Consider the following 24,992-nt stretch of genomic DNA (forward strand, 5'->3'; position numbering starts at 1 on the left):
TAAGGTTGTTGGTTTGTTGAGCTTTAACGCTTTCTTAATTGATGGCTGCTTTTAGGCCAACTATGGTGTTGATTGTAGCTTACTCTCTAATAAAGGTTGTACCCTTTGTCTAGTGGGCTGTACCCCTCTAGACTAGTTCTTAAACTTACATAGGAATTATTGGGTTTATTCAGGTAGAGTTTAAGTTTGAACTAATATTCTGCTCTGGACAACCAGCTATCACCAGGCTCGGTAGGCTTTTCACCTCTAACTACAAATCTTCCCACTATTTTGCCACATAGACGGGTTTGCTCTGTGAAGCTGTTTGTAGGTAGCTCGTCTGGTTTCGGGGTAATTAACTTAAGGTCTCTTTGCTAATTTGTTCTAGTTAAATCATTATGCAAAAGGTAAAAGGGGTAATCTTTGCTATTTTATACTTTTAGTTATCTTTCATCATTCCCTTACGGTACTTTCTCTATAGCGCCAAGTGAGTTTTCTATCTCCTATACTTTCACGAAGGTAAATGTTTTGATTTAATTGGTTGTATTAATTAAGCTGAGTTATGGTTGGGCTAGTACTTGTTCAAAGTGTTCATTGTATGTGAAGTCTCCTGGGTGTAAGCCAGGTGCTTTGGCTTAAGCTACACTTTGATGTATCCAAGCGCACTTTCCAGTACGCTTACCTTGTTACGACTTATCTCCTCTCATATTACGGGTACGTGTTAATAGGTTTGGGTGTTACCTCTATATTTGAGGAGGGTGACGGGCGGTGTGTGCGTGCTTCATGGCCTAATTCAATCAAGCTCTTTGTTCTTGATTTACTACTAAATCCACCTTCCGCTCTTTATTTCATTGGAGCTTCCGTATGAAGTTTTAAGTGTTCTTTAAGAAGAAAATGTAGCCCATCTCTTCCCAGCTCATAGGCTACACCTTGACCTAACGTTTTTATGTCTTATGTTTGTGCTTACTGTAGTTCCTTTTTAGGGTTTGCTGAGGATGGCGGTATATAAGCTGAATTGGCAAGAGCTGGTGAGGTCTATCGGGGTTTATCGATTATAGGACAGGCTCCTCTAGAGGGGTATAAAGCACCGCCAAGTCCTTTGAGTTTTAAGCTGTTGCTAGTAGTACTCTGGCGAATAATGTTGTTGTGTTGATTGTTTAGGTTTAGGGCTAAGCATAGTGGGGTATCTAATCCCAGTTTGGGTCTTAGCTATCGTGTGTTCAGAATTCGTAAAGTCACTTTCGTAGTTTATTTTTATTTTAGCTAGGGCTTTTTACGGCTTAGCTAGAATTTAACTTTATTTTTTTTGCACTCTTAAACACGCTTTACGCCGTATTTCTGTTGATTTGGGTTAATCGTGTGACCGCGGTGGCTGGCACGAAATTTACCAACCCTGAGGAGTAGGTATAACTTAGTCGAACTTTCGTTCATGGCTTAATTTTTATCACTGCTGTTTCCCGTGGGGGTGTGGTTAAGCAAGGCGTCATGAGCTACTTTGTAGTGTGCTTGATGCCCGCTCCTTTTAATCAGGTATGATTTAGAGGGCATTCTCACTGGGGCGCGGATACTTGCATGTGTAGTTTTACCTAGAACCAACGGAAAGGCCAGGACCAAGCCTATGTGTTTATGGAGTACTAATACTCATCTAGGCATTTTCAGTGCCTTGCTTTGATTGGTTAAGCTACATTAACAGGGTGGGTTCGGTTTGTAGTGGGCATGAAATTTTATAATTATATTTGGGGCCAATGGGGGTGGGTTTGGTTTGATGTGGGCATAAGATTTTGTAATTATATTTGGAATTGATAGGGGTGGGTTTCAGATCTAGAGGGATGGATGTCTAAGGAAAATTGAATCATTAAAGTAGTAGGTTTGTATCAAATGGCGGGGAGGCATCAGGTTAAATCACTGGGGTCTGGGAGTTTGTTGGGGTTTTGAACCGTTTTGAACCATCGACAGGGGCTCTATCTCAGTTGTGCCAGTCGTGTACTTGTTCTTGTTTTTGGGGTTTGGCAAGATTTTAATAGTTGCATGTGGTGCTAGGATTTAACGGGGGGAGGGGGGGGTTTGGTAAGCCTGCCAACTTAGTGGGGATGGGTGCGCGTTGCGTATACGTTGCGTATACGTTGCGTATACGTTGCGTATACGTTGCGTATACGTTGCGTATACGTTGCGTATACGTTGCGTATACGTTGCGTATACGTTGCGTATACGTTGCGTATACGTTGCGTATACGTTGCGTATACGTTGCGTATACGTTGCGTATACGTTGCGTATACGTTGCGTATACGTTCCTATGTCCTGTAACCATTGACTGAATAGCATCCCACTTGTGGGGTAGGTTCTCCGGGGAACTTGAGGTCTATTTCCTGTTGCTGATCCATTAACTGTTGTCTCTAGAATTTTATGTCATTGTACCATTCATCTTATTTACCCTTTGATTTTGATGTGCTTCCACGCATGGTTCAATTTAAGCTCAGCTACAAGTTGCTTGACTGTGTTAAGGCCTCTGACGGCCATAGCTGAGTCCAAGCATACCCCAAAAAATAAAAGATACCAAAGGCATGACACCACAGTTATGTGTCGGCATGGGCTGATTAGTCACTAACCCATCGAGATGTCTTATTTAAGGGGAAAGAGTGGGCGATTTTAGGTGAGATGGTCCTGAAGAAAGAACCAGATGTCGTTTACTCCCCAGTCCTAGAAACCCCCACGATTTATGGGCCCGGGGCGAGAAGAGGGATCCTTCTCGCAAGGGTTGCTGGTTTCACGTGAGTTGGTAGTCGAGAGATAACCCATTGGAGGTGATACGCATGTTGTCTGGAAATGATTTGACTTAATGGGGTATGTACGATGAACCATTATATGTACTATGTAAGATCAAACATTTACTTTGGTCAAGGATATTCCTGTTGTTAATGATAGTCGTGTGGGAGTTTCAATTAATGTATTATGTAATATCATGATTTTACTGTACTTCTTCATATTCATGGGGTAAATAATTAATGTACGATTATACATGGTATGTACTGTATGATTTATGTACTAATTAATAATATGCACGAATAACATAGGGGGTAGATGTGTACGTGTCGATACTGGGGAGGCACAGGGGGTTGGTTTAACTCCATTCATAAATGGTTCAAGGAATAGTTTAAGTAGAATTTCAGCTTTGGGTGCTGATGGTGGAACTTGGAGTTTCTTCCTTGAGTCTGTGGGGGAGTGTTGTTCCCCTTTTCTGGTTTACAAGACCAGGGTAATGTGATATACTACATAGACTCTTCATTTTAATAGACGATTTTCTGCGATGCTTGCGAGTGGTATTAGGACTAGGATGATTAGGAAGTATAGGATGGAGGCTAGTTGTCCGATGATGATGAATGGGTGTTCAACAGGTTGGCCTCCGATTCAGGTTAGTGTTAGGAGGTCTGCTACCAGGAGTCAGAATAGGCATTGGCTCAGGGGTCGGAATGTCATGCTACGTTGTTTTGATGTGTGGAGTAGGGGGATGACGGCTAGGATGAGGATGGATAGTACTAGGGCTACTACCCCGCCGAGTTTGTTTGGGATTGAGCGTAGGATTGCGTAGGCAAATAGGAAGTATCACTCTGGTTTAATGTGGGGTGGGGTGTTTAGTGGGTTGGCTGGGGTGTAGTTGTCCGGGTCGCCTAGTAGGTCGGGGGCGAATAGTACTAGGGATAGCAGTGCTATTAGTATTAGTACAAGGCCTAGGATATCTTTAATGGTGTAGTAGGGGTGGAATGGGATTATATCTGCGTCTGATGGGATTCCGGTTGGGTTGTTTGAGCCTGTTTCGTGGAGGAAGAGTAGGTGGACTGCGACTATGGCTGAGATAATGAAGGGTAGTAGGAAATGTAGGGCGAAGAATCGGGTGAGTGTGGCTTTGTCTACTGAGAATCCTCCTCAGACTCATTCTACTAGGGTTGTTCCTACATAGGGGATGGCTGAGAGGAGGTTTGTGATGACTGTTGCCCCTCAGAAGGATATTTGGCCTCATGGAAGTACATAGCCCATAAATGCTGTGGCTATGACGGCGAAGAGGAGGATAATTCCGATGTTTCATGTTTCTGAAAATGTATAGGAGCCATAGTAGATCCCTCGTCCTACGTGTAGGAACAGGCAGATAAAGAATATGGAGGCTCCGTTGGCATGGAGGTAGCGTAGGACTCAGCCGTAGTTGACGTCTCGGCAGATATGGGTTACAGAGTAGAAGGCTGTGGCGGTGTCTGATGTGTAGTGTATGGCTAGGAAAAGGCCTGTAATGATTTGTACAGCAAGACAGACCCCTAGGAGGGATCCGAAGTTTCATCAGGAGGAAATACTTGAGGGGGCTGGTAGATCGACGAATGCGTCGTTGATAATTTTGAATAGTGGGTGGGATTTGCGAATGTTGGTCATTAGTGTTTTCATAGTTGAAATACAACGGTGATTTTTCATGTCATTGGTCGTGGTTAGATTCCACGTGAGAATAATGATGACATATATTGTATTCATTTTAAGTACTATTTTTGTTATTAGTTTTGTTGGGTTTTCTTCTAAGCCGTCGCCTATTTATGGAGGGGTGGGTTTAATTGTTAGTGGTGTGGTTGGATGTGGTATTGTGATGAGTTTTGGGGGGTCTTTTTTAGGATTAATAGTGTTTTTGATTTATTTAGGGGGGATGCTAGTGGTGTTTGGTTATACCACGGCCATGGCTACGGAGCAGTATCCCGAGGTGTGGGTCTCTAATAAGGTTGTAATAGGGGCTTTTATTTCTGGTTTGGTTGTTGAGGTCATGTTTGTCTTGTGTGTATTAAATAGCGAGGAGCTAAAAGGCCTGCTTGAGTTAAATGGGATGGGGGATTGGGTTATTTATAGTGTCGAGGATTCTGGGGTGTTTAGTAAGGAGGTAATGGGTGTGGCTGCTTTATATAGTTATGGGATGTGATTGGTGGTTGTTACCGGGTGGTCTTTACTTGTTGGGGTAATTGTTGTTTTAGAGGTTACCCGTGGAGGGTAAGTATGATTAGGCTTAGGGCTAACGTTAGGAGGAAGGAGAGGAAGTACAGTTTGATTTGACCTTTTTGGCTTGATACTAGAGTGGAGGTTTTTATTTGGAGTAGGGAGATTGACTTGGGTAGGGCATTTTCTATTCAAGTCAGGTCTAGAAGTAGGGAAGCTGTTTTTTGGCTGAGGGTTAAGTTTATCAGGGGCATGAAGCGGTGTATTACAGTTGGGAAGTAGCCCAGTAGGTTGGAGAATTTGAAAGGGGCTGAGGGCTGTTTGAATTTTAGGTTTTGTGTTGCTAGGCTTAGGTCTATGGCGATGGTGAAGCCTAGCGCTGTTACAGCCAGGGCGGTTATTTTTAGGTATCAGGGTATAGTTATTTGAGGTACAGTTATAGGGGGAATAGTGTTGGTGATGAAAAAGCCGGCAAAGATGCTTCCTACTAGGAGTCGTTTGATGGAGTTCATTAGATAGGGGTTGTTTTCGTTGATTAGAATGAGTGTGGGGAATCGGGGTTGGCCCAGGAGTGCGAAGAAAATGATTCGGGTGCTGTACACGGCTGTTAGGGAAGTGGCGATTAGGGTAATTAGAAGGGCTCAGGCGTTGGTATATGATGTGTTGGCTGATTCAATGATTAGGTCTTTGGAGTAAAATCCTGTTAGGAAAGGTATTCCTGTAAGTGCTAGGCTACCTACGGTTAGGGCTGTGGTCGTGAAGGGGAGGGTATTATATAGGCCTCCTATTTTTCGAATGTCCTGTTCATCTCCTAGGCTGTGGATGATAGATCCGGAGCACAGGAATAGTATGGCCTTGAAGAATGCATGGGTGCAAATGTGGAGAAATGCTAGATGGGGTTGGTTGATGCCGATTGTTACTATTATGAGGCCTAGCTGGCTGGAGGTGGAGAAGGCTACAATTTTTTTGATATCATTTTGGGTTAGGGCGCAGATTGCTGTGAATAGGGTTGTGATAGCTCCTAAGCATAGTACTACAGATTGGATGGTTTTGTTGTTTTCGATTAGGGGGTAGAATCGGATGAGTAGGAATACCCCTGCTACGACTATTGTGCTGGAGTGGAGTAGGGCTGAGACGGGGGTTGGGCCTTCTATAGCTGATGGTAGTCATGGATGGAGGCCGAATTGGGCTGATTTTCCTGTTGCGGCAAGGACGAGTCCGGCTAGGGGGAGGTTAGTGTTGTTTAGGTTGAGTGAGAAGATTTGTTGTAGGTCCCATGTGTTAGTGTTGAAGAGGAATCAGGCCATGGCCATTAGGAAGCCGACGTCTCCGATTCGGTTGTACAGGATGGCTTGCAGGGCTGCGGTATTGGCGTCTGCCCGTCCATACCATCATCCAATAAGGAGGAATGATATAATGCCCACGCCTTCTCATCCAATGAAGAGTTGGAAAAGGTTATTAGCGGTTACTAGAATGAGTATTGTGATGAGGAATATGAGGAGATATTTAAAGAATCGGTCGATGTAGGGGTCTAGGTGTATATATCACAGGGAGAATTCTATAATGGACCATGTGACGAATAGCGCTACAGGTATGAAGATTATGGAAAAGTAGTCTAGTTTGAAGCTTATTGAGATTTTTAGGGTTTGGATAGACACTCAGTGTCAGTTTATTAGGATTACTTCTTGCCCCGAGTGGATGAATATTATTGTTGGGACGAGGCTAATTATGAATGCTCAGACAATGGTTGTTTTCACGTAGTGTGGGTAGGTGTTGGTTTTGTGGAGGTTGAGGGTGGCGGTGATAATTGGGGTTGTTAAGATTAATAGAGAGGTCAAGATTAGGGGGGTGAATAGGTTTATTACTTTTATTTGGAGTTGCACCAATTTTTTGGTTCCTAAGACCAACGGATAACTACTATCCTTTAAAAGTGTAAGAAAGCCGTACTGTCAGGCACGGAGGCATGAGTTAGCAGTTCTTGCATTCTTTCTTGGTAAATAAGAATTTTCACATTCTGTTATTAGATTCACAATCTAATGTTTTAGTTTAAACTATATTTACAGTACAGGGTTCCTAGGATGATTTTGGGGTTGATGGATAGGAGGAGTAGGGGTGTGAGGTGTATGGCTATGAGGGTGTTTTCTCGTGTAAAGGAGGGAATGAGGTTGTTGATGTGATATGTGTGTTTACCTCGTTGGGTTGTAATAAGTATGTATAGGGAGTATAGGGCTGTGATGACAATGTTGGCTCCCATGAGGATAATTGATATATAAGATCATGAGAATGTGGACATTACTACGAATAGTTCTCCAATTAGGTTGATTGTTGGCGGGAGGGCTAGGTTGGTGAGACTAGCTAATAGTCATCAAGCTGCTATTAGGGGTAGGATAGTTTGTAGGCCCCGGGCCAGAATTATAGTGCGACTGTGGATACGTTCGTAGTTTGAGTTTGCTAGGCAGAACAGTATGGAGGATGTAAGGCCATGTGCGATTATTAGGGCTGTTGCTCCTATGTAGCTTCACGGTGTTTGGATAAGGATGGCTACGATTACCAGTGCCATGTGGCTGACAGAGGAGTATGCAATTAATGATTTTAGGTCTGTTTGACGTAAACAGATGGAACTGGTTATAATTATTCCCCACAATGATAGAATTAGAAATGGGTATGCTATGAAGTCTGTAATGGGGTTTAGTATTATTGTGATTCGTAGTATGCCGTAACCTCCTAGTTTCAGGAGGATGGCGGCTAGGACCATAGAGCCGGCGATTGGTGCTTCTACGTGTGCTTTGGTGTAGTCAGAGGTGTAGGCCGTAGAGTGGTATCTTTACTATAAATGCTATTATGCATGCCAGTCATAGGAAAACATTACTTCAGGAGGGGGACAGTGGTTGAAGTCAGTATGTCGACAGTAAGAAGTTTAGGGTTCCCGTAATGTTTTGAATGTAGATTAGTGCTACTAGAAGGGGGAGGGATCCTGCTAGTGTATAAAATAGGAAGTAGAGTCCTGCGTTTAGTCGCTCTGTTTGGTTCCCCCATCGAGTAATAATAATCAGGGTGGGTAGGAGTGTAGCTTCAAAAAGGATGTAGAATAGAATTAGTTCGGTAGCGGTGAATGTCATAATTAGGAAAATTTGCAGGAGGATTAGTATAGTTATGAATAGTTTTTTTTGATTTAGTGATTCGTTGGCTAGGTGGTGTTGACTAGCGATTAGCATGAGTGGTAAAAGCCAGGTGGTTAACATGAGTAGGGGCGTTGAAAGGGAGTCGGAGAAAAATATTAGAGAGGAGTTCAAGCTGTTGTCGGTGAATTGGTTTAGTATTGGTAGGCTCAGTAGACTAATTATTAGGCTGTATACAGGCTGTATACTGTGGGGTTAATTCAGATTATAGTGTGCTTAGATAATCACACGAGGGGGATTAGTATGGTTGTAGGGAGAATAATTTTTAGCATTGTAGTAGGTTGAGGTTTTGTACGTGGTCAATGCCGTAGGTGTTGGACACTATTACGAGTAGGGATAGGCCCAGGGCGGCTTCGCAGGCTGCGAAAACTAGTAGGACAATTGGCATTATACTTGAGGTGGTGAGGTGAGTGTTTAGGATTATTACTGCTACTATAACGAATATGGATAGTATTATGCCCTCTAAGCATAGGAGTGAGGATATTAGGTGGGATCGATATAGTAGCAGACCTAGTAGGGAGATTGTGAAGGCTAGTAGGGTGTTGGTATAGATTAGGGCCATTTGATAATTATGAGTATATTCATAATTTAATGAGTCGAAATCATTTGTTTTATTTAAACTAATTATCATTATTCGGTTCATTCCAGTCCTTTTTGGGATCATTCGTAGGCTAGGCTAATGGCTAGGAGGGAGATTAGAAAGAGAGCTGTGGCAAGCATGACTTCTAGGTTGTTGGCCTGAGAGGCTCATGGTAGAGGCAGGAGGAGAGCGATTTCTAGATCAAACAGTAGGAATGTGATGGCTACTAGGAAGAATTTCATGGAAAATGGTAGGCGGGCGGATCCTATGGGGTCAAACCCGCATTCGTAAGGGCTTGATTTTTCTGAGTATACGTTAGTTTGTGGGAGTCAAAATGCGATAGTTACAAGTAGCAGGGCCAGGAGGGTGTTTGTTAGAAGGGTTAATATGAAGTTTATTATTCTTTTTCGGGGTTTACCGAAACTAATTGATTGGAAGTCAATTGTACTGTTTAATACTAAAAGAATAGGATCCTCATCAATAAATAGATACGTAAAGGAACAGTCATACGACGTCTACAAAATGTCAGTACCAGGCAGCGGCTTCGAATCCGAAGTGATGCTTAGATGTGAAGTGAAATTTTAGTTGACGCAGAAAGCACACGATAAGGAAAGTCGAGCCAATAATGACGTGTAGGCCGTGGAATCCAGTGGCTATAAAGAATGTTGAGCCATATACTCCGTCTGCGATTGTGAAGGAGGTTTCGTGGTACTCTGAGGCTTGTAGGAGGGTGAAGTAGAGTCCGAGGAAAATGGTGATGAACAGGGCCTGGAGTATGTGGCTGCGGTTTCCTTCTATTAGGCTGTGATGGGCTCAGGTAATGGATACCCCTGAGGCTAGTAGGACTGATGTGTTGAGAAGGGGAACTTCTAGGGGGTTAAGAGGGTGAATGCCTGTGGGTGGTCAACATCCGCCTAATTCAGGAGTAGGGGCTAGACTTGAGTGGTAGAAAGCTCAGAAGAACCCTGAGAAGAAGAAGACCTCTGAGACAATGAATAGAATTATTCCATACCGGAGACCTTTCTGTACGATTGGGGTGTGGTGTCCTTGAAAGGTGCTTTCTCGGATGATGTCTCGTCATCATTGATATATGGTTAGTATGTTGGCTAGTAGGCCGAGGGTCAGTAGTAGAGTGGAGTTGAAGTGGAATCACATTACAAGGCCGGATGTTAGGAGTAGGGCGGATAGGGCTCCTGTGAGAGGCCAAGGGCTTGGGTTAACTATATGGTATGCATGAGTTTGGTGGGTCATTAGGTATTGTCATGTAGGTAGAGGCTAACCAGTAGTGTAAAGACATAGGCCTGGATCAGGGCGACGGCGAATTCCAGGATTGTCAGCAGGACGAGAATAATAAATGTGATGAAGGCGGTGGCTGTACTAATACTTAATAGGGCCAGTGTGGCGCCTCCAATCAGGTGAATTAGAAGGTGTCCGGCAGTGATATTGGCTGTCAGCCGTACGGCGAGGGCTATGGGTTGAATAAATAGGCTGATGGTTTCGATGATTACTAGCATGGGAATTAGAGGTAGAGGGGTTCCCTGTGGTAGGAAGTGGGCCAAGGAGGCTTTTGTCTTGTGGCGGAAGCCTAAAATCACAGTTCCGGCCCATAGGGGGATAGCCATGCCTAGGTTTATGGATAGTTGTGTGGTTGGTGTAAAGGAGTGGGGGAGAAGTCCCAGGAGGTTTGTCGAGCCGATAAATAGAATAAGAGACATGAGTATTAGTGTTCAAGTCTGGCCTTTGGGGTTGTGAATGGCTATTATTTGTTTCGATGTCATGTGAATTAGTCATTGTTGGATGGCGACGAGACGGTTGCTAACTAGTCGGTTTGTTGAGGGAAAAAGGATTGTGGGAAATATAATAATTAGAATGACGATGGGAAGACCCATTATCGTTGGGGTAATGAAAGAGGCGAATAAATTTTCGTTCATTTGGTTTCTCAGGGGGTGGTATGTTTTGATGATTTAACTTCTAGGGGCTCTGGGTTGGAGTGGAAGGAGTGCTTTGAGACTTTTAACTGCATTATGATAAATAGGGTGAGAATTATGGAGAGGATGGTAATAAGTCATGTAGATGTGTCTAGTTGTGGCATTTCATTAAGGAGGGGACTAGCCCTCAGTCTTTAACTTAAAAGGTTAACGCTACTTAGCTTCTTAATGACTTTATACTATTGATGATGATCATTTTTCAAAATGCTTTAGTGGGACTAGTTCGAGGACAATTGGCATGAAGCTGTGATTTGATCCACAAATTTCTGAGCATTGGCCGTAGTAGAGACCGGGTCGGGTAGACAGAAGAGTTGTTTGGTTTAGGCGACCTGGGATGGCATCTGTTTTTAGGCCTAAAGAAGGTACGGCTCAGGAGTGAAGGACGTCTTCAGACGAGATTAGTATACGGATAGTCATTTCTATGGGCAGAACAACTCGATTGTCCACTTCTAGTAAACGGAGTTCACCTGGTTTTAAATCGGATGTGGGGATCATATATGAGTCGAAGCTCAAGTCTTCGTAGTCTGTATATTCGTAGCTTCAGTATCATTGATGTCCTATAGTTTTAACGGTCAGGGATGGGTTATTGATTTCGTCTATCATATATAAAATTCGTAGAGATGGGAGAGCGATTATGATAAGGATAATGGCTGGGAGGATCGTTCAGATTGTTTCTACTTCTTGTGCGTCCATCGTGCTAGTGTGGGTAAGATTAGTTGTCAGTATGAGTGAAATGATGTATAGCACTAGGGAGCTGATTAGGAAGACGATTATCAGGGTGTGGTCATGGAAGTGTAGTAGTTCTTCTATGATGGGTGATGTGGCATCTTGGAAGCCTAACTGGAAAGGGTACGCCATAGAGATATAAAGGGGTTTAACCTATAATTTAACTTTGACAAAGTTATGTAAATTTTACTAATATCTCTCTGGTGGAGAAAGACATAATGGATATGATGTTGGCTTGAAACCAATATGAGGGGGTTCGATTCCTTCCTTTCTTATTTTGGGTTTACGTAGGTAGGTTCTTCGAATGTGTGGTAGGGTGGGGGACATCCATGCATTCATTCGAGGTTGGTTGTTGTAAGTTCAACTGTCGATACTTCTCGTTTTGATGCGAAGGCCTCTCATACTATAAACACTATTAGGATTACTGCTGTGAGTGAGATGAATGACCCTATAGAGGATACTGTGTTTCATGTCGTATAGGCGTCTGGGTAGTCGGAGTATCGTCGGGGCATTCCAGATAGCCCTAGGAAGTGTTGAGGGAAGAAGGTCATATTAACCCCTACGAACATGATGAGGAAGTGGATTTTTGCTCAGGTTGAGTCTAGCGTATAGCCAGTGAATAGTGGGAATCAGTGGACGAAGCCGCCTATAATGGCAAATACGGCCCCTATAGATAGGACATAGTGGAAGTGGGCTACGACATAATATGTGTCGTGGAGCACGATATCCAGTGACGAGTTGGCTAGTACAATTCCGGTTAGGCCTCCTACAGTGAATAGAAAAATAAAGCCAAGGGCCCATAGTATAGCGGGTGATCATTTAATGTTTCCTCCGTGCAGAGTTGCTAGTCAGCTAAAGACTTTTACTCCGGTAGGGATAGCAATGATTATGGTAGCTGAGGTAAAGTAGGCTCGTGTGTCAACATCTAGGCCAACTGTGAATATGTGGTGGGCTCATACAATGAAGCCAAGGAAGCCAATTGACATTATAGCCCAAACTATGCCCATGTACCCGAAGGGTTCTTTTTTACCTGAATAATAGGTGACAATGTGGGAGATAATTCCAAACCCAGGTAGGATAAGGATGTACACTTCGGGGTGGCCAAAGAATCAGAATAGGTGCTGATACAGGATAGGGTCTCCTCCTCCAGCAGGGTCAAAGAAAGTGGTGTTTAGGTTGCGGTCAGTTAGCAGTATTGTAATTCCGGCAGCTAGGACGGGGAGGGATAAGAGGAGAAGTACAGCTGTGATTAGGACGGATCATACAAAGAGTGGTGTTTGGTACTGGGAGAGGGCAGGGGGTTTCATGTTGATAATTGTAGTGATAAAATTAATTGCCCCTAAGATAGAGGATACTCCAGCCAAGTGGAGGGAGAAGATGGCTAGGTCTACAGAAGCTCCTGCGTGGGCAAGATTTCCTGCTAGAGGGGGGTAGACAGTTCAGCCAGTTCCGGCACCTGCTTCGACTATAGAGGAGGCCAGCAGGAGTAAGAAGGAGGGGGGCAGGAGTCAGAAACTCATATTGTTTATACGTGGGAATGCTATATCCGGTGCGCCAATTATTAAGGGGACCAGTCAGTTGCCAAACCCCCCAATCATGATTGGTATTACCATAAAGAAAATTATCACGAATGCGTGGGCAGTGACGATCACGTTGTAGATTTGGTCGTCTCCTAGAAGGGCGCCGGGTTGGCCCAGTTCAGCTCGAATGAGCAGGCTTAGGGCGGTACCTACTATTCCTGCTCAGGCACCAAATAGTAAATAGAGGGTGCCGATGTCCTTGTGGTTTGTTGAAAAGAGTCAGCGGTTAATGAACATAGGTAAAATGGCCGAGTAGGCATTAGGCTGTAAATCTAAGTACAGGGGTTTGAGTCCCCTTTTTACCAAGCCCTGTGGTGGATGTTACACGTTGAATTGCAAATTCAAAGAGGCAGCTTCAACCCTGCCGGGGCTTCTCCCGCCTTTTTTCCCTACGCGGCGGGAGAAGTAGATTGAAGCCAGTTGATTAGGGTATTTAGCTGTTAACTAAAATTTCGTGGGTTGGAAGCCCACCAATCTAGAAGGGCTTAGCTTAATTAAAGTGATTGATTTGCATTCAGTTGATGTAAGATAGAGTCTTGCAGTCCTTATAGGCAGGAATTAAACGTATACTCGTTTGCTTAGAGCTTTGAAGGCTCTTGGTCTGTGTTAACCTAAATTCCTAGTTCAGTGTTGATAGCATTGGGGCTAGGGGGAGTGTTAGGGTGGATAGGATGATTATTGGGGATAGATGGGTTGTTCATTTTGTGTTTTCGAATTGTCATTTAATTTTTATGTTGTTGGTGGATGGGAACATTGTTAGGGATGTGGTGTATGTTAGTCGTATATAAAAGTATAGGTTGAGTAGGGCGGTGATGGCTATTAAGGTTGGGAGGATGATACTGTCATTTTTTGTCAGTTCTTGAATGATTATTCATTTGGGTAGAAATCCTGTTAGTGGGGGTAGGCCACCTAATGAGAGTATGATGGCTAGGATGGATGCTGTTAGTAGGGGTATTTTGTTTCACAAGTGTGACAGGGATAGTGTGGTGGTTGATGAGTTGGTCATGAATAGCATGAAGGTTGTGGTTGTTATTAGGATGTATAGGATTAGGTTGAGGAGTGCCATGGTGGGGTTGTAGGTTATGATAGCTGTTATTCAGCCTATGTGGGCGATTGAGGAATATGCTAGAATTTTTCGTAGTTGAGTTTGGTTTAGTCCTCCTCAGCCTCCGACTAGGATAGACAGGATAGACATGGTGAGTAAAATGTCCAGGTTGATTGAATGTGAGATTTGATAGAGGATTGAGAGGGGAGCTAGCTTCTGTCATGTGAGGAGGACGAGGCCTGATGATAAAGGGATACCCTGTGTTACTTCGGGGACTCAGAAGTGGAATGGTGATAGGCCTAGTTTTATGGTGAGGGCTAGGGTTATGATGGCTGAGGCTGTTGGGCTCAGGATGTTTGTGACAGTTCATTGGCCGGAGTGGAGGAGGTTAATAATAATAGATAGTATGAGTAGTATGGAGGCAGTTGCTTGTGTGAGGAAATATTTGGTGGAGGCCTCTGTGGATCGGGGGTTGGAGCGTTTTATTATCATGGGGATAATAGCTAGCATATTTATTTCGAAACCAATTCAGACAAGCAGTCAGTGTGAGCTTGTTATTACGATAAGGGTTCCTAGGATGATGGTGGATGAAATTGTGGCAAAAATAATGGGGTTTATTAGTACGGGAAGGATGTGAACCAACATTTTCGGGGTATGGGCCCGATAGCTTACTTAGCTGACCTTACTTTAGAATATGGTGTAATTTGGTAGCACGGAGATTTTTGAAGTCTTAGGAGCAGGTTCAATTCCTGTGATTCTAGAAATAAGAGGGCTTGAACCTCTATAATTTACTCTATCAAAGTAACTCTTTTGTCAGACATATTTCTTATGTTTGTGGTGGGACACCGGCTGTGATTACAGGTATTGCTACGTGTCATATGCATAGGGCTAGGGTTAGGGGTAGGAAGTTTTTTCATAGGAGGTGTATGAGTTGGTCGTATCGGAAGCGTGGGTATGATGCTCGGACCCATAGGAAGGAGATGGTGAGGAGTAGGGATTTGAGTACGAAGTTGGCGGTATATAGTTCTGGCATGAATGGGTTGTGGAATGCCCCTAGGAATAGAGTGGTTGTAAAAATGTTTATTATAATGATATTGGCGTATTCTGCTAGGAAAAAGAGGGCGAATGGGCCTCCGGCGTATTCTACGTTAAATCCGGATACGAGCTCAGATTCTCCTTCGGTTAAGTCGAATGGAGCTCGGTTGGTTTCTGCTAGGGTAGAGATAAATCATATCATGGCTAGTGGCCATGATGGGAAAATGAGTCAGGTGTGTTCTTGTGTGGTGATTAGGGTGGATAATGAAAAGGACCCACTTAACAGCAAGACAGATAGTAGAATGATCGCTAGGGTTACTTCATATGAGATGGTTTGTGCCACTGCTCGTAGGGCTCCAATTAGAGCATATTTAGAGTTTGAGGCTCAGCCTGATCATAAGATGGAGTATACGGCTAGACTTGATATGGCTAGTATAAATAGGACTCCTAGGTTGAGGTTGATTAGTGGGTGTGGTATGGGTAGGGGGGTTCATATTGTTAGGGCTAGGGTAAGGGCTAAGACTGGTGCGATAATAAATATAGAGATTGATGATGTTAGGGGGCGTAGAGGTTCTTTGGTGAATAGTTTGACGGCATCGGCGATTGGTTGGAGGAGTCCGTAGGGGCCTACGACGTTCGGTCCCTTGCGGAGTTGTATGTAGCCTAATACTTTTCGTTCGATGAGGGTTAGGAATGCCACGGCTAAGAGGATGGGGACAATTAATAGTAGAAGGTTAATTATGAACATGTTGTTAGAGAGAGGAGTTGAACCTCTGGCTATAAAAGTTTAAGTTTTATGCAATTACCGGGCTCTGCCACTCTAACGGGCCCTGTTTCTCGGGCAGGGTTATTTGTGGTTACTAGATTAAGATTAAATCATCTATTAGCTTGAAGGCGCTTTAGTAGAGTGGGCCTTGCTTCTCTTGTCCTTTCGTACTGGGAGAAGCCTAGAACAGATAGAAACCGACCTGGATTACTCCGGTCTGAACTCAGATCACGTAGGACTTTAATCGTTGAACAAACGAACCGTTAATAGCTGTTGCACCATTGGGATGTCCTGATCCAACATCGAGGTCGTAAACCCTAATTGTCGATATGAACTCTTAAATAGGATTGCGCTGTTATCCCTAGGGTAACTTGTTCCGTTGATCAAATTTTGGATCAATAAGTGATGTAATGTTTCGACTGGTTAGTCTAGACTTTAATCACTCGGAGGTTTTTTTATGCTCCGAGGTCACCCCAACCTAAATTGCTGGTCCATATAAAGGGGGGTTGAGCCCTTGTTGGGTGATAGTATATTTTTATTGGACCAGTTAATTAAAGCTCCATAGGGTCTTCTCGTCTTGTTTAAGCATTCCCGCCTCTTCACGGGAAGGTCAATTTCACTGATTGGAAGTAAGAGACAGTAAAACCCTCGTGTGGCCATTCATACAAGTCCCTATTTAGGGAACAAGTGATTATGCTACCTTTGCACGGTCAGGATACCGCGGCCGTTGAACAGATGTCACTGGGCAGGCAGTGCCTCTAATACTTATAATGCTAGAGGTGATGTTTTTGGTAAACAGGCGGGGTTTGTGTTTGCCGAGTTCCTTTTACTTCTTTTAATCTTTCCTTATTGCACTCCTGTGTTGGGCTAACAACTTGCTTTGGGGTCCGGCCTTGGCTTTGGGCTATGCGTGTGTTTGTTGTTAACTATCAGTGGGGTATCCGTTCTGATATAAACTTGTGCTAGGAGAATTAGTTCTCGTTACTCATATTAACAGTATTACTTCTATTTAGTAATAGAATAGTCCAGTTGTATACATTAGGAGTTGGCTTGTTATTTTAGGAATTAAGGTTGTTGGTTTGTTGAGCTTTAACGCTTTCTTAATTGATGGCTGCTTTTAGGCCAACTATGGTGTTGATTGTAGCTTACTCTCTAATAAAGGTTGTACCCTTTGTCTAGTGGGCTGTACCCCTCTAGACTAGTTCTTAAACTTACATAGGAATTATTGGGTTTATTCAGGTAGAGTTTAAGTTTGAACTAATATTCTGCTCTGGACAACCAGCTATCACCAGGCTCGGTAGGCTTTTCACCTCTAACTACAAATCTTCCCACTATTTTGCCACATAGACGGGTTTGCTCTGTGAAGCTGTTTGTAGGTAGCTCGTCTGGTTTCGGGGTAATTAACTTAAGGTCTCTTTGCTAATTTGTTCTAGTTAAATCATTATGCAAAAGGTAAAAGGGGTAATCTTTGCTATTTTATACTTTTAGTTATCTTTCATCATTCCCTTACGGTACTTTCTCTATAGCGCCAAGTGAGTTTTCTATCTCCTATACTTTCACGAAGGTAAATGTTTTGATTTAATTGGTTGTATTAATTAAGCTGAGTTATGGTTGGGCTAGTACTTGTTCAAAGTGTTCATTGTATGTGAAGTCTCCTGGGTGTAAGCCAGGTGCTTTGGCTTAAGCTACACTTTGATGTATCCAAGCGCACTTTCCAGTACGCTTACCTTGTTACGACTTATCTCCTCTCATATTACGGGTACGTGTTAATAGGTTTGGGTGTTACCTCTATATTTGAGGAGGGTGACGGGCGGTGTGTGCGTGCTTCATGGCCTAATTCAATCAAGCTCTTTGTTCTTGATTTACTACTAAATCCACCTTCCGCTCTTTATTTCATTGGAGCTTCCGTATGAAGTTTTAAGTGTTCTTTAAGAAGAAAATGTAGCCCATCTCTTCCCAGCTCATAGGCTACACCTTGACCTAACGTTTTTATGTCTTATGTTTGTGCTTACTGTAGTTCCTTTTTAGGGTTTGCTGAGGATGGCGGTATATAAGCTGAATTGGCAAGAGCTGGTGAGGTCTATCGGGGTTTATCGATTATAGGACAGGCTCCTCTAGAGGGGTATAAAGCACCGCCAAGTCCTTTGAGTTTTAAGCTGTTGCTAGTAGTACTCTGGCGAATAATGTTGTTGTGTTGATTGTTTAGGTTTAGGGCTAAGCATAGTGGGGTATCTAATCCCAGTTTGGGTCTTAGCTATCGTGTGTTCAGAATTCGTAAAGTCACTTTCGTAGTTTATTTTTATTTTAGCTAGGGCTTTTTACGGCTTAGCTAGAATTTAACTTTATTTTTTTTGCACTCTTAAACACGCTTTACGCCGTATTTCTGTTGATTTGGGTTAATCGTGTGACCGCGGTGGCTGGCACGAAATTTACCAACCCTGAGGAGTAGGTATAACTTAGTCGAACTTTCGTTCATGGCTTAATTTTTATCACTGCTGTTTCCCGTGGGGGTGTGGTTAAGCAAGGCGTCATGAGCTACTTTGTAGTGTGCTTGATGCCCGCTCCTTTTAATCAGGTATGATTTAGAGGGCATTCTCACTGGGGCGCGGATACTTGCATGTGTAGTTTTACCTAGAACCAACGGAAAGGCCAGGACCAAGCCTATGTGTTTATGGAGTACTAATACTCATCTAGGCATTTTCAGTGCCTTGCTTTGATTGGTTAAGCTACATTAACAGGGTGGGTTCGGTTTGTAGTGGGCATGAAATTTTATAATTATATTTGGGGCCAATGGGGGTGGGTTTGGTTTGATGTGGGCATAAGATTTTGTAATTATATTTGGAATTGATAGGGGTGGGTTTCAGATCTAGAGGGATGGATGTCTAAGGAAAATTGAATCATTAAAGTAGTAGGTTTGTATCAAATGGCGGGGAGGCATCAGGTTAAATCACTGGGGTCTGGGAGTTTGTTGGGGTTTTGAACCATCGACAGGGGCTCTATCTCAGTTGTGCCAGTCGTGTACTTGTTCTTGTTTTTGGGGTTTGGCAAGATTTTAATAGTTGCATGTGGTGCTAGGATTTAACGGGGGGAGGGGGGGTTTGGTAAGCCTGCCAACTTAGTGGGGATGGGTGCGCGTTGCGTATACGTTGCGTATACGTTGCGTATACGTTGCGTATACGTTGCGTATACGTTGCGTATACGTTGCGTATACGTTGCGTATACGTTGCGTATACGTTGCGTATACGTTGCGTATACGATGCGTATACGTTGCGTATACGTTGCGTATACGTTGCGTATACGTTGCGTATACGTTGCGTATACGTTCCTATGTCCTGTAACCATTGACTGAATAGCATCCCACTTGTGGGGTAGGTTCTCCGGGGAACTTGAGGTCTATTTCCTGTTGCTGATCCATTAACTGTTGTCTCTAGAATTTTATGTCATTGTACCATTCATCTTATTTACCCTTTGATTTTGATGTGCTTCCACGCATGGTTCAATTTAAGCTCAGCTACAAGTTGCTTGACTGTGTTAAGGCCTCTGACGGCCATAGCTGAGTCCAAGCATACCCCAAAAAATAAAAGATACCAAAGGCATGACACCACAGTTATGTGTCGGCATGGGCTGATTAGTCACTAACCCATCGAGATGTCTTATTTAAGGGGAAAGAGTGGGCGATTTTAGGTGAGATGGTCCTGAAGAAAGAACCAGATGTCGTTTACTCCCCAGTCCTAGAAACCCCCACGATTTATGGGCCCGGGGCGAGAAGAGGGATCCTTCTCGCAAGGGTTGCTGGTTTCACGTGAGTTGGTAGTCGAGAGATAACCCATTGGAGGTGATACGCATGTTGTCTGGAAATGATTTGACTTAATGGGGTATGTACGATGAACCATTATATGTACTATGTAAGATCAAACATTTACTTTGGTCAAGGATATTCCTGTTGTTAATGATAGTCGTGTGGGAGTTTCAATTAATGTATTATGTAATATCATGATTTTACTGTACTTCTTCATATTCATGGGGTAAATAATTAATGTACGATTATACATGGTATGTACTGTATGATTTATGTACTAATTAATAATATGCACGAATAACATAGGGGGTAGATGTGTACGTGTCGATACTGGGGAGGCACAGGGGGTTGGTTTAACTCCATTCATAAATGGTTCAAGGAATAGTTTAAGTAGAATTTCAGCTTTGGGTGCTGATGGTGGAACTTGGAGTTTCTTCCTTGAGTCTGTGGGGGAGTGTTGTTCCCCTTTTCTGGTTTACAAGACCAGGGTAATGTGATATACTACATAGACTCTTCATTTTAATAGACGATTTTCTGCGATGCTTGCGAGTGGTATTAGGACTAGGATGATTAGGAAGTATAGGATGGAGGCTAGTTGTCCGATGATGATGAATGGGTGTTCAACAGGTTGGCCTCCGATTCAGGTTAGTGTTAGGAGGTCTGCTACCAGGAGTCAGAATAGGCATTGGCTCAGGGGTCGGAATGTCATGCTACGTTGTTTTGATGTGTGGAGTAGGGGGATGACGGCTAGGATGAGGATGGATAGTACTAGGGCTACTACCCCGCCGAGTTTGTTTGGGATTGAGCGTAGGATTGCGTAGGCAAATAGGAAGTATCACTCTGGTTTAATGTGGGGTGGGGTGTTTAGTGGGTTGGCTGGGGTGTAGTTGTCCGGGTCGCCTAGTAGGTCGGGGGCGAATAGTACTAGGGATAGCAGTGCTATTAGTATTAGTACAAGGCCTAGGATATCTTTAATGGTGTAGTAGGGGTGGAATGGGATTATATCTGCGTCTGATGGGATTCCGGTTGGGTTGTTTGAGCCTGTTTCGTGGAGGAAGAGTAGGTGGACTGCGACTATGGCTGAGATAATGAAGGGTAGTAGGAAATGTAGGGCGAAGAATCGGGTGAGTGTGGCTTTGTCTACTGAGAATCCTCCTCAGACTCATTCTACTAGGGTTGTTCCTACATAGGGGATGGCTGAGAGGAGGTTTGTGATGACTGTTGCCCCTCAGAAGGATATTTGGCCTCATGGAAGTACATAGCCCATAAATGCTGTGGCTATGACGGCGAAGAGGAGGATAATTCCGATGTTTCATGTTTCTGAAAATGTATAGGAGCCATAGTAGATCCCTCGTCCTACGTGTAGGAACAGGCAGATAAAGAATATGGAGGCTCCGTTGGCATGGAGGTAGCGTAGGACTCAGCCGTAGTTGACGTCTCGGCAGATATGGGTTACAGAGTAGAAGGCTGTGGCGGTGTCTGATGTGTAGTGTATGGCTAGGAAAAGGCCTGTAATGATTTGTACAGCAAGACAGACCCCTAGGAGGGATCCGAAGTTTCATCAGGAGGAAATACTTGAGGGGGCTGGTAGATCGACGAATGCGTCGTTGATAATTTTGAATAGTGGGTGGGATTTGCGAATGTTGGTCATTAGTGTTTTCATAGTTGAAATACAACGGTGATTTTTCATGTCATTGGTCGTGGTTAGATTCCACGTGAGAATAATGATGACATATATTGTATTCATTTTAAGTACTATTTTTGTTATTAGTTTTGTTGGGTTTTCTTCTAAGCCGTCGCCTATTTATGGAGGGGTGGGTTTAATTGTTAGTGGTGGGGTTGGATGTGGTATTGTGATGAGTTTTGGGGGGTCTTTTTTAGGATTAATAGTGTTTTTGATTTATTTAGGGGGGATGCTAGTGGTGTTTGGTTATACCACGGCCATGGCTACGGAGCAGTATCCCGAGGTGTGGGTCTCTAATAAGGTTGTAATAGGGGCTTTTATTTCTGGTTTGGTTGTTGAGGTCATGTTTGTCTTGTGTGTATTAAATAGCGAGGAGCTAAAAGGCCTGCTTGAGTTAAATGGGATGGGGGATTGGGTTATTTATAGTGTCGAGGATTCTGGGGTGTTTAGTAAGGAGGTAATGGGTGTGGCTGCTTTATATAGTTATGGGATGTGATTGGTGGTTGTTACCGGGTGGTCTTTACTTGTTGGGGTAATTGTTGTTTTAGAGGTTACCCGTGGAGGGTAAGTATGATTAGGCTTAGGGCTAACGTTAGGAGGAAGGAGAGGAAGTACAGTTTGATTTGACCTTTTTGGCTTGATACTAGAGTGGAGGTTTTTATTTGGAGTAGGGAGATTGACTTGGGTAGGGCATTTTCTATTCAAGTCAGGTCTAGAAGTAGGGAAGCTGTTTTTTGGCTGAGGGTTAAGTTTATCAGGGGCATGAAGCGGTGTATTACAGTTGGGAAGTAGCCCAGTAGGTTGGAGAATTTGAAAGGGGCTGAGGGCTGTTTGAATTTTAGGTTTTGTGTTGCTAGGCTTAGGTCTATGGCGATGGTGAAGCCTAGCGCTGTTACAGCCAGGGCGGTTATTTTTAGGTATCAGGGTATAGTTATTTGAGGTACAGTTATAGGGGGAATAGTGTTGGTGATGAAAAAGCCGGCAAAGATGCTTCCTACTAGGAGTCGTTTGATGGAGTTCATTAGATAGGGGTTGTTTTCGTTGATTAGAATGAGTGTGGGGAATCGGGGTTGGCCCAGGAGTGCGAAGAAAATGATTCGGGTGCTGTACACGGCTGTTAGGGAAGTGGCGATTAGGGTAATTAGAAGGGCTCAGGCGTTGGTATATGATGTGTTGGCTGATTCAATGATTAGGTCTTTGGAGTAAAATCCTGTTAGGAAAGGTATTCCTGTAAGTGCTAGGCTACCTACGGTTAGGGCTGTGGTCGTGAAGGGGAGGGTATTATATAGGCCTCCTATTTTTCGAATGTCCTGTTCATCTCCTAGGCTGTGGATGATAGATCCGGAGCACAGGAATAGTATGGCCTTGAAGAATGCATGGGTGCAAATGTGGAGAAATGCTAGATGGGGTTGGTTGATGCCGATTGTTACTATTATGAGGCCTAGCTGGCTGGAGGTGGAGAAGGCTACAATTTTTTTGATATCATTTTGGGTTAGGGCGCAGATTGCTGTGAATAGGGTTGTGATAGCTCCTAAGCATAGTACTACAGATTGGATGGTTTTGTTGTTTTCGATTAGGGGGTAGAATCGGATGAGTAGGAATACCCCTGCTACGACTATTGTGCTGGAGTGGAGTAGGGCTGAGACGGGGGTTGGGCCTTCTATAGCTGATGGTAGTCATGGATGGAGGCCGAATTGGGCTGATTTTCCTGTTGCGGCAAGGACGAGTCCGGCTAGGGGGAGGTTAGTGTTGTTTAGGTTGAGTGAGAAGATTTGTTGTAGGTCCCATGTGTTAGTGTTGAAGAGGAATCAGGCCATGGCCATTAGGAAGCCGACGTCTCCGATTCGGTTGTACAGGATGGCTTGCAGGGCTGCGGTATTGGCGTCTGCCCGTCCATACCATCATCCAATAAGGAGGAATGATATAATGCCCACGCCTTCTCATCCAATGAAGAGTTGGAAAAGGTTATTAGCGGTTACTAGAATGAGTATTGTGATGAGGAATATGAGGAGATATTTAAAGAATCGGTCGATGTAGGGGTCTAGGTGTATATATCACAGGGAGAATTCTATAATGGACCATGTGACGAATAGCGCTACAGGTATGAAGATTATGGAAAAGTAGTCTAGTTTGAAGCTTATTGAGATTTTTAGGGTTTGGATAGACACTCAGTGTCAGTTTATTAGGATTACTTCTTGCCCCGAGTGGATGAATATTATTGTTGGGACGAGGCTAATTATGAATGCTCAGACAATGGTTGTTTTCACGTAGTGTGGGTAGGTGTTGGTTTTGTGGAGGTTGAGGGTGGCGGTGATAATTGGGGTTGTTAAGATTAATAGAGAGGTCAAGATTAGGGGGGTGAATAGGTTTATTACTTTTATTTGGAGTTGCACCAATTTTTTGGTTCCTAAGACCAACGGATAACTACTATCCTTTAAAAGTGTAAGAAAGCCGTACTGTCAGGCACGGAGGCATGAGTTAGCAGTTCTTGCATTCTTTCTTGGTAAATAAGAATTTTCACATTCTGTTATTAGATTCACAATCTAATGTTTTAGTTTAAACTATATTTACAGTACAGGGTTCCTAGGATGATTTTGGGGTTGATGGATAGGAGGAGTAGGGGTGTGAGGTGTATGGCTATGAGGGTGTTTTCTCGTGTAAAGGAGGGAATGAGGTTGTTGATGTGATATGTGTGTTTACCTCGTTGGGTTGTAATAAGTATGTATAGGGAGTATAGGGCTGTGATGACAATGTTGGCTCCCATGAGGATAATTGATATATAAGATCATGAGAATGTGGACATTACTACGAATAGTTCTCCAATTAGGTTGATTGTTGGCGGGAGGGCTAGGTTGGTGAGACTAGCTAATAGTCATCAAGCTGCTATTAGGGGTAGGATAGTTTGTAGGCCCCGGGCCAGAATTATAGTGCGACTGTGGATACGTTCGTAGTTTGAGTTTGCTAGGCAGAACAGTATGGAGGATGTAAGGCCATGTGCGATTATTAGGGCTGTTGCTCCTATGTAGCTTCACGGTGTTTGGATAAGGATGGCTACGATTACCAGTGCCATGTGGCTGACAGAGGAGTATGCAATTAATGATTTTAGGTCTGTTTGACGTAAACAGATGGAACTGGTTATAATTATTCCCCACAATGATAGAATTAGAAATGGGTATGCTATGAAGTCTGTAATGGGGTTTAGTATTATTGTGATTCGTAGTATGCCGTAACCTCCTAGTTTCAGGAGGATGGCGGCTAGGACCATAGAGCCGGCGATTGGTGCTTCTACGTGTGCTTTGGGTAGTCAGAGGTGTAGGCCGTAGAGTGGTATCTTTACTATAAATGCTATTATGCATGCCAGTCATAGGAAAACATTACTTCAGGAGGGGGACAGTGGTTGAAGTCAGTATGTCGACAGTAAGAAGTTTAGGGTTCCCGTAATGTTTTGAATGTAGATTAGTGCTACTAGAAGGGGGAGGGATCCTGCTAGTGTATAAAATAGGAAGTAGAGTCCTGCGTTTAGTCGCTCTGTTTGGTTCCCCCATCGAGTAATAATAATCAGGGTGGGTAGGAGTGTAGCTTCAAAAAGGATGTAGAATAGAATTAGTTCGGTAGCGGTGAATGTCATAATTAGGAAAATTTGCAGGAGGATTAGTATAGTTATGAATAGTT

The sequence above is a fragment of the Rhinolophus sinicus genome, chromosome 1 (genome assembly GCF_057876585.1).
Source record: "Rhinolophus sinicus isolate RSI-liver-muscle chromosome 1, RSI-T2T, whole genome shotgun sequence".
In the NCBI taxonomy this organism is placed as follows: Eukaryota; Metazoa; Chordata; class Mammalia; order Chiroptera; family Rhinolophidae; genus Rhinolophus; species Rhinolophus sinicus.